This window comes from Elephantulus edwardii, unplaced genomic scaffold, assembly GCF_000299155.1.
Source record: "Elephantulus edwardii isolate Elephantulus edwardi_28Jun2011 unplaced genomic scaffold, EleEdw1.0 scaffold00047, whole genome shotgun sequence".
Classification (NCBI taxonomy): Eukaryota; Metazoa; Chordata; class Mammalia; order Macroscelidea; family Macroscelididae; genus Elephantulus; species Elephantulus edwardii.
In genome coordinates this window covers 13,829,207-13,836,115 of record NW_006399797.1, presented here as the reverse complement: position 1 = coordinate 13,836,115, position 6,909 = coordinate 13,829,207, and the positions used below count along the sequence as shown (strand labels likewise).

Below are 6,909 nucleotides of genomic sequence, written 5' to 3'. Positions count from 1 at the left end.
CTGATGCTGCCAATTGGCCCAGTGGTGAGAATCTTTGTCTTCTTGACATTGAGCCTCAATCCATATTGGAGGCTGCAGCCCTTGACCCTGTGCAGCAAGCGCTTCAGGTCCTCCTCAATTTCAGCAAGCAGGGTTGTTATCATCTGCATATCGCAGATTGTTGATAGATCTTCCACCAAACTTGACCCCACATTTCTCCTCATAGATGCCAGCCTCCTGGATAATCTATTCTGCATACAAGTTGAAAAGGTATGAAGACAGGACACTGTCTGAAGCCGACATATTTGGAATCACAGAAGCCAAGGAAGCTTTAGATATAAGCTATCAGATCAAGGGCGGGACAATGGGAGATGGATGTTGAAGGGAGTGGGTAGAAGTGGATAGGCTTCCTGCCTGGTGGATGGTGGAGCAGGGAAATAAGTGGGTAAAGACGCGTGTGCCAAGGAGAGGGACAACACTGATACGAATGGTTAACTCCACAATAAGAGATATATTTCTCACTTTTCTGTAAAATGCTGGTCTGTCTGATACTTCTCTAAATCTGAACATTCAGATTAAGACAGAGTAGGAAGAAGGATTGGCCATCCGCTTCTGAAATAGCAGGCCTCCAAAAACCCTATGTACAACAGAACACATGTAGATGACAGAAAGGGCAATTGAGGCTGAGCTTTCAGGTATGGAAATACAAAGGAAGAGGAACAGTTATAAGCAGACACTAGTGATTGGGACATGGAATGTGAGAATCATGAATGTAGGAAAATTAGATATTGTTAAGGAAGAAATGGAACGCATAAATATTGACATACTAGGCATTGGGGAGATGAGATGGACTGGCATGAAGCATTTTGAGTCGGATGATCATATATTACTCTGGAGATGAAAAGTTGAGAAAAATGGAGTTGCTTTGATAGTTAAGAAAGCCATTGCTAGATCCATCTCGAAGTACAATATTGTAAGTGACAGCATAATATCCATACACATACAAGGAAGGCCAGTGAATACCATTATCATTCAGATATATGCACCAACAACCAGAGCCAAGGAAGAGGAAATAGAAGATTTTTACCAACTTTTACAGTCGGAGACCAATTGAACATGCAATCAAGATGCATTGATAATAATGGATGACTGGAATGCAAAAGTTGGGAACAGAGAAGAAGATTCAGTAGTTGGAAAACATGGACTCAGTGACAGAAATGGAGCTGGAGAGAGGATGATTGAATTTTACACAATGACTTATTCATTGTAAATACGTTTTGTTTTGTGTTTTTTTTCACCGTCATCATCATTTATTGAGTTTTTACAAATTCTACAGAGAAGGGCCTAGGCCAACACACTCCACGCCTGCTCTCGTAAAAGAGGGGAGCACTGAGGAGTGTGGATGGGACTGGTGGGGACATACTTTGACACACGAGAAAAGGGCTGGGTTCCCGCCAGAGCTGCCAGTGGGTAGGACAGGGCAGGGCAGACATGGATAAGGGCAGGGAGAGAGGCACGATCCAGACCCCACAGGCCTGGGACCCCCTGGTACAGACCCCCAGCTTTCCCTACAACTCAGCTGCAGTGCGGCTTTCTACCTCACACAGAACTCAAGTCCATTCAGAACCGGGTTCTCAGTCATCTGGGGAGAAATACTTCGAGGAGATGTCCACGGGCTTGTTACGCATGCATCTGAAGCCAGATTCTTTTGGTGGTGGTTTGGGATTGGCACAGAGAATTAACATAGTCCCCCTGGCCTCCAGGAGCCCAGCATGCCTCCAGCTTTGTATCCTCCTCAGGAGGCCTGAATTGACTGGACTGTGCTAACTGAACATCTTCCTTCTCATCAAGTCTTCAAGATCATTTTAATGAGTCAAAATCAAGTAGCAAGGATAGACCAGTGCACCCTGGTTGGGTGTGCACAGCCGAGGTCATGTTGAGGCGCTGTGGCACGAGGCCCGCTGACTTCCCTTCGTCTTGTCTCTTTGGCCGCTTGTGGTTGGAGTGATTTAAGCCTCATGGGTCTTTGGGTGGGCAGGCAGGTGGCTTCAGGTGAGGAGTACAGGGAGATGCAGTCCTTCCTGGTCTTTCCAGGGTGGCTGGAGCACATCGCAAACCTCAGTTACGCTCTGATGACTCTTTGCAGGCCAGGCTATCCCTTAGAAAACACAGGCCTCCCAACAGTTCACATACCATGCTGTTCAGGAGCCATGGGAGCCTGCCTTCTTCTTCTGGGCTCAATCCACCCAAATACGTGAGCTGGGCTGGCCTAAGCACTGTGTGCCTTGAAGATGCAAAACTCAGAAGGGGCAGGAGCTTGGGCGGAATGTGGAGCGCAAGTGTGCGGGGAGCACGGAATGTGGCCGCTGCCCAACTGCCCAGGCGTGGACAGCTGCTGATGAGAGTGAGGAGGGTGGGAGTCATAGCACAGGTGGAAGGACACTGGGAGGGACAGGAACCTCGGAGTTACCGAGACACAAAAGCTAAGCCACGAACACAGGGCCAAGAATTTGGTTTTGACATCAAAAGGGGCCCTTTCTATGCTTTCCATGTGACTTCACCATGGGAACCAGACCACAGGTGCCGTAAACAAAGATGAGCAGGTTCTGTGGAAACCGTGGCCTAGATGCTGCCGCCTGGAGCCAGACGAGGGTACAGGCCTGGGAGGAGGTGTACTGCCAGGGCCAGGCTGGGCTCTAAGCTGGTTCCAGCACACAGAAGGCCTGGGTGCCACTGCGGGGCTGGTGGGCACCCACGACACGGACAGACATGAACATCACCCCATACATGCTATTAAAAAGGACAAAAAGGAAGAGACCGTAGCGGAACTGCTTTAAATACTGCATGCTACGCACGTCACTAGTGAGGGGACGGCGGGCAGCCCGGGCTGGCCCTCAGCGGAAGGAGGGTGCAGCCCCCAGGCAGCGCTGCCTTCCACACCAGAGCGCCCGCGCTCTGCACCTATACAGTCCAGGTTCTAGGTGGAGGTGGCCGCTGGCCACTCGATCTACTCGCAGCTGCTGCCGACTTAGTTAAACCCGTCGGTATGGTAGTTGGGGTGGGAGTCGGCTGTCAGCTGGGTGGTCTCCGTGGCAGACGCAGGCTGGATCATGATGGGCGTGCCTGCAGCCTCCCTCTCCTCTGACTGCACCTCCAGGTCCTCCGGAGACAGGTACACCTCAGCCTCCTCGCCCTCGGGCGGCCTCAGCTTGCACTTGCCACAGCAGCAGTTGAAACAGCAGCACAGGCAGCAGCAACAGTAGCAGCAGGTGAGGAGGTGAGGAGGCCACAGAAGACGAAGAGGGCCTTGGCCCACCAACTGGACAGCACAAAGTAGGTGTTCACATTCTCCTTGCCAAACTGCTCGGCTACATAGAGGCCCAGGGAGCCGTACTCGTCATAGATGTTCCTTTTCGTGGCATCCGTGAGGATGGCATGGGCATTGTTGAACTCCTTGAACTTGTCTGCTGCCTCTGGGTTATCTGGATTCTTGTCAAGGTGATACTTCAAGGCAAGTTTCCGATAGGACTTTTTAATGTCATCAGATGTGGCGTTCTTGTCCAGCCCCAGCACGTGGTACAGGGATTCTCCAGAGGTGGTGAGAGAGCGCTGCCTCTGGTCTGCGCGCCGCACGCCCGCCCTCTGGCTCCGCTCCTCTGTACGCAGGTCCTGGGACGCTGGCAGCCAGCCAACACGCTCCGTAGGGGCTGTGCCCCGGACCTGGAGACCCCCGGCGGCGGCAGCTCTGGCCTGTAAATACGTTGTTTAAGAGACATAAATGCAGGTTATATACATGGATTTCACCTGATGGTATACATAGGTATCAGATTAATTACATCTGTGGAAAGAACCGCTGTGAATATCAGCTGTGAAAACTAGGCCAGGAGTTGATTGTGGAACAGACCACCAACTACTCATATGCAGGTTCAAGCTGAAGCTGAGGAAAATTAAACCAAGTCCACGGGAACCAAAATTTGACTTTGAGTCTATCCCACCTGAATTTCAGAACCATCTCAGGAACAGGTTTGAGGCCTTGAACGCTAATGAGCGAAGACCGGATGAGTTGTGGGAGGATATCAATGGTATCATCCAGGAAGAGTGCAAACGGTCATTGCAAAGACAGAAGAGGAAGAGAAGACCAAAATGGATGTCAGAAGAGACTCTGAAAATTGCATTGGAGTGCAGAGAAGCCAAAGCCGAGGGAAGAATTCAAGATACTAAAGAGTTGAATAGAAGATTTCAAAAGGCATCACAGGATGACAAAGTAAAATATTACAATGAAATGCGTAGGAGTTGGAGTCAGAAAATCAAAAGGGCCGAACTCGCTCAGCATATCTTAAGCTCAAGGAACTGAAGAACAAATTCAAACCTAGAGTTGCTATAATCAAGGATGCTTTAGGCAGAATATTAAATGATCCAGGAAGTATTAAAAGAAGATGGAAAGAATATACTGAGTCACTGTATCGAAAAGAATTGGCAGACACAGAAGAATTTAATGAAACAACATATGAGCAAGAGCCTATGGTGATGAAGGAAGAAGTTCAAGCTGCTTTGAAGGAAGTGGCAAAAATTAAGTCCACAGGAATAGATGGTATACCAATTGACATATTTCAGCTAACAGATGCTGCCCTGGACATGCTCACCAAGTTGTGCCAAGAAATCTGGAGAACAACCACCTGGCCAACTGACTGGAAGAGATCTCTATTTGTTCCCAATTCAAAGAAGGGTGACCCAACAGAGTGTGGAAACTATAGAACAATATCATTAATTTCACATGCAAGCAAGATTCTACTGAAGATTATCCAAAAACTACAGGAACAGCACATCAGCAGAGAACTACCAGAAGTCCAGGCTGGGTTTAGAAGGGTTTGTGGCACTAGGGATATTGCAGCTAATGTTAGATGGAGCTTCTGTGTTTCATTGAGTATGCAAAGGCATTTGACTATGTGGATCCTAACAAACTCTGACTGACTCTGAGAAGAATGGGAATACCAGAACACTGGATCATGCTAATGAGAAACCTATACTTGGACCAAGAGGCAGTCATCAGATCAGAGCAAGGAAACATTGCATGGTTCAAAGTTGGGAAGGGAGTACGCCAGGGATGTGTCCTTTCTCCATTCCATACCCTGACAAAGATGGCACTGGACAAATCCAGGTGAACAGCCAGGAGTGGCTACAGCTGATAATACATTCCTGAATGAGAACCCAAGATGTTCTCCTCACTGCCTTGATTTTCTAGTCACCATGGACCGCTTGACTCGCAGCACTGATCCTGTCTGCAGCTATGGGTCCTGTGACCCACAGGCCTCTCAATGCTCTGAACCCTGGTCACCAGCTTCTCAGTCAACAGTCAGAGTCCAGTGTGCCCCCTCCTGAGTGACCTGTCACATCCAAGTTACCCCTGGCTTTAAGACACTCCTTGCCTCAAGAGTCACTCCCTCTTCCAACACACCCATCTCACACTCCATAACTCTCTGTCAAGCCCAGCTCTTATGTTGCTTCCACACCCCAAGAGCCCTACTCTCACTTCTGAGAGGATCCCTAAAGTTCCACACTTGTGTCCCACTCATTCAGTTCCCCAAAGGCAACTCCTCGACTCAAAGCCTTGTTGTTTCATCACCCTAGTGTCTTTATCTGTATTCAGTTCTCAGCCAACCTTGCCCAGGAAGAAATAAAGAAATGTAATTTGCTTTCTAAAACATGAATGAATGAATAAGGTATTTGCAATTAATAAATCACTGAAAATACAAAATTCAATCTCATTTTCTGCTACCAGCCTCATTTCTACCACCAAGCCCATATTTTCCAAATACTTTCTTCTTCCTGTTTCCAACTTTTGCCTTTCCAAACACCAGTTAGCATGAATGCATCTTGATAGCATATTCAGTCAATTTCACATGGCAAGATTTGGTAAAAATTTTCAATTTCTTCCTCTTTGGCTCTAGATATAGGAATATATGCTTGAATAATAGTTACATCAATGGGTCTTCCTTGTATAGGCTAATATGCTATCACTCACAACATTGTATTTCAGGATAGAACTTGAAAATGACTTTTTGGCTATGAATGCAACACCATCTCATCTCACTAATGTCTAGTATGCTGGTATTATTTGTGCATTCCATTTCATTCTTCATAATATCCAGTTACTCATCATTCAAACTGCACACATTCCATTTTCCAATTATTAAAAGATGTTTGCCATTATTATTCCTCATTTTGACTGACCTCCAATCTAAGCTCTTCTACTCCTACTATAACTATCTTTGCTTATCTACTGTTCCTTAGGTTTTCAGAGGCTGTTATTCAGAGCTGGAATTGGAGAATAAAAGGGGCATTTCTCAAGCTGAAAGAACTTTAAAACAAATTTAAGCCTCAAGTCTCAATATTGAAAAAGGCTATGCACAGTATGCTGAATGATTCAGAAAGTCTCAAAAGAAGATGAAAGAAATACACAAAGTCACTGTATCAAAAAGAACTGACACTGAAAAATTTCAGGAAATACCCTATGAGCAGGAGCCAATGGTAATGAAAGAGGAAGTAGAAGCTGCATAGAAGGCATTGGCAAAAAATAAGGCCCTAGGAATCGATGGGAGACCAAATGACATGTATCAATTAACAGATGCAGCCCTGGATGTGCTCACCAGTCTATACCAGGAAATTTGGAAAACAAATATCTGACCAAGAGATTGGAAGAGGTCCATATTTGCTTTCATTCCCAAGAAAGGTGATCCAACAGAATGTGGGAACTATTCAACACCACCATTAATATCATATGCAAGCAAAATACTGCTGAATATCATTTAAGAATGTCTAGAACAGTACATAGATAGGGAACTACCAGAAATTCAAGCATGATTTAGAAGAGGCCATGGAACCAGGGATATCATTGCTGATGTAAGATGGATCCTGGCTGAAAATAACAAT

General features: G+C 46.5%; 2 pseudogenes; one reads left to right on the top strand and one right to left on the bottom strand.

Moving 5' to 3' along the window:
• Positions 1-5,179, top strand: part of LOC102865770 — a 6,368-nt pseudogene extending 1,189 nt beyond the window's left edge.
• Positions 3,008-4,869, bottom strand: LOC102871185 (annotated as a pseudogene).
• Positions 5,180-6,909: the final 1,730 nt, after the last annotated feature.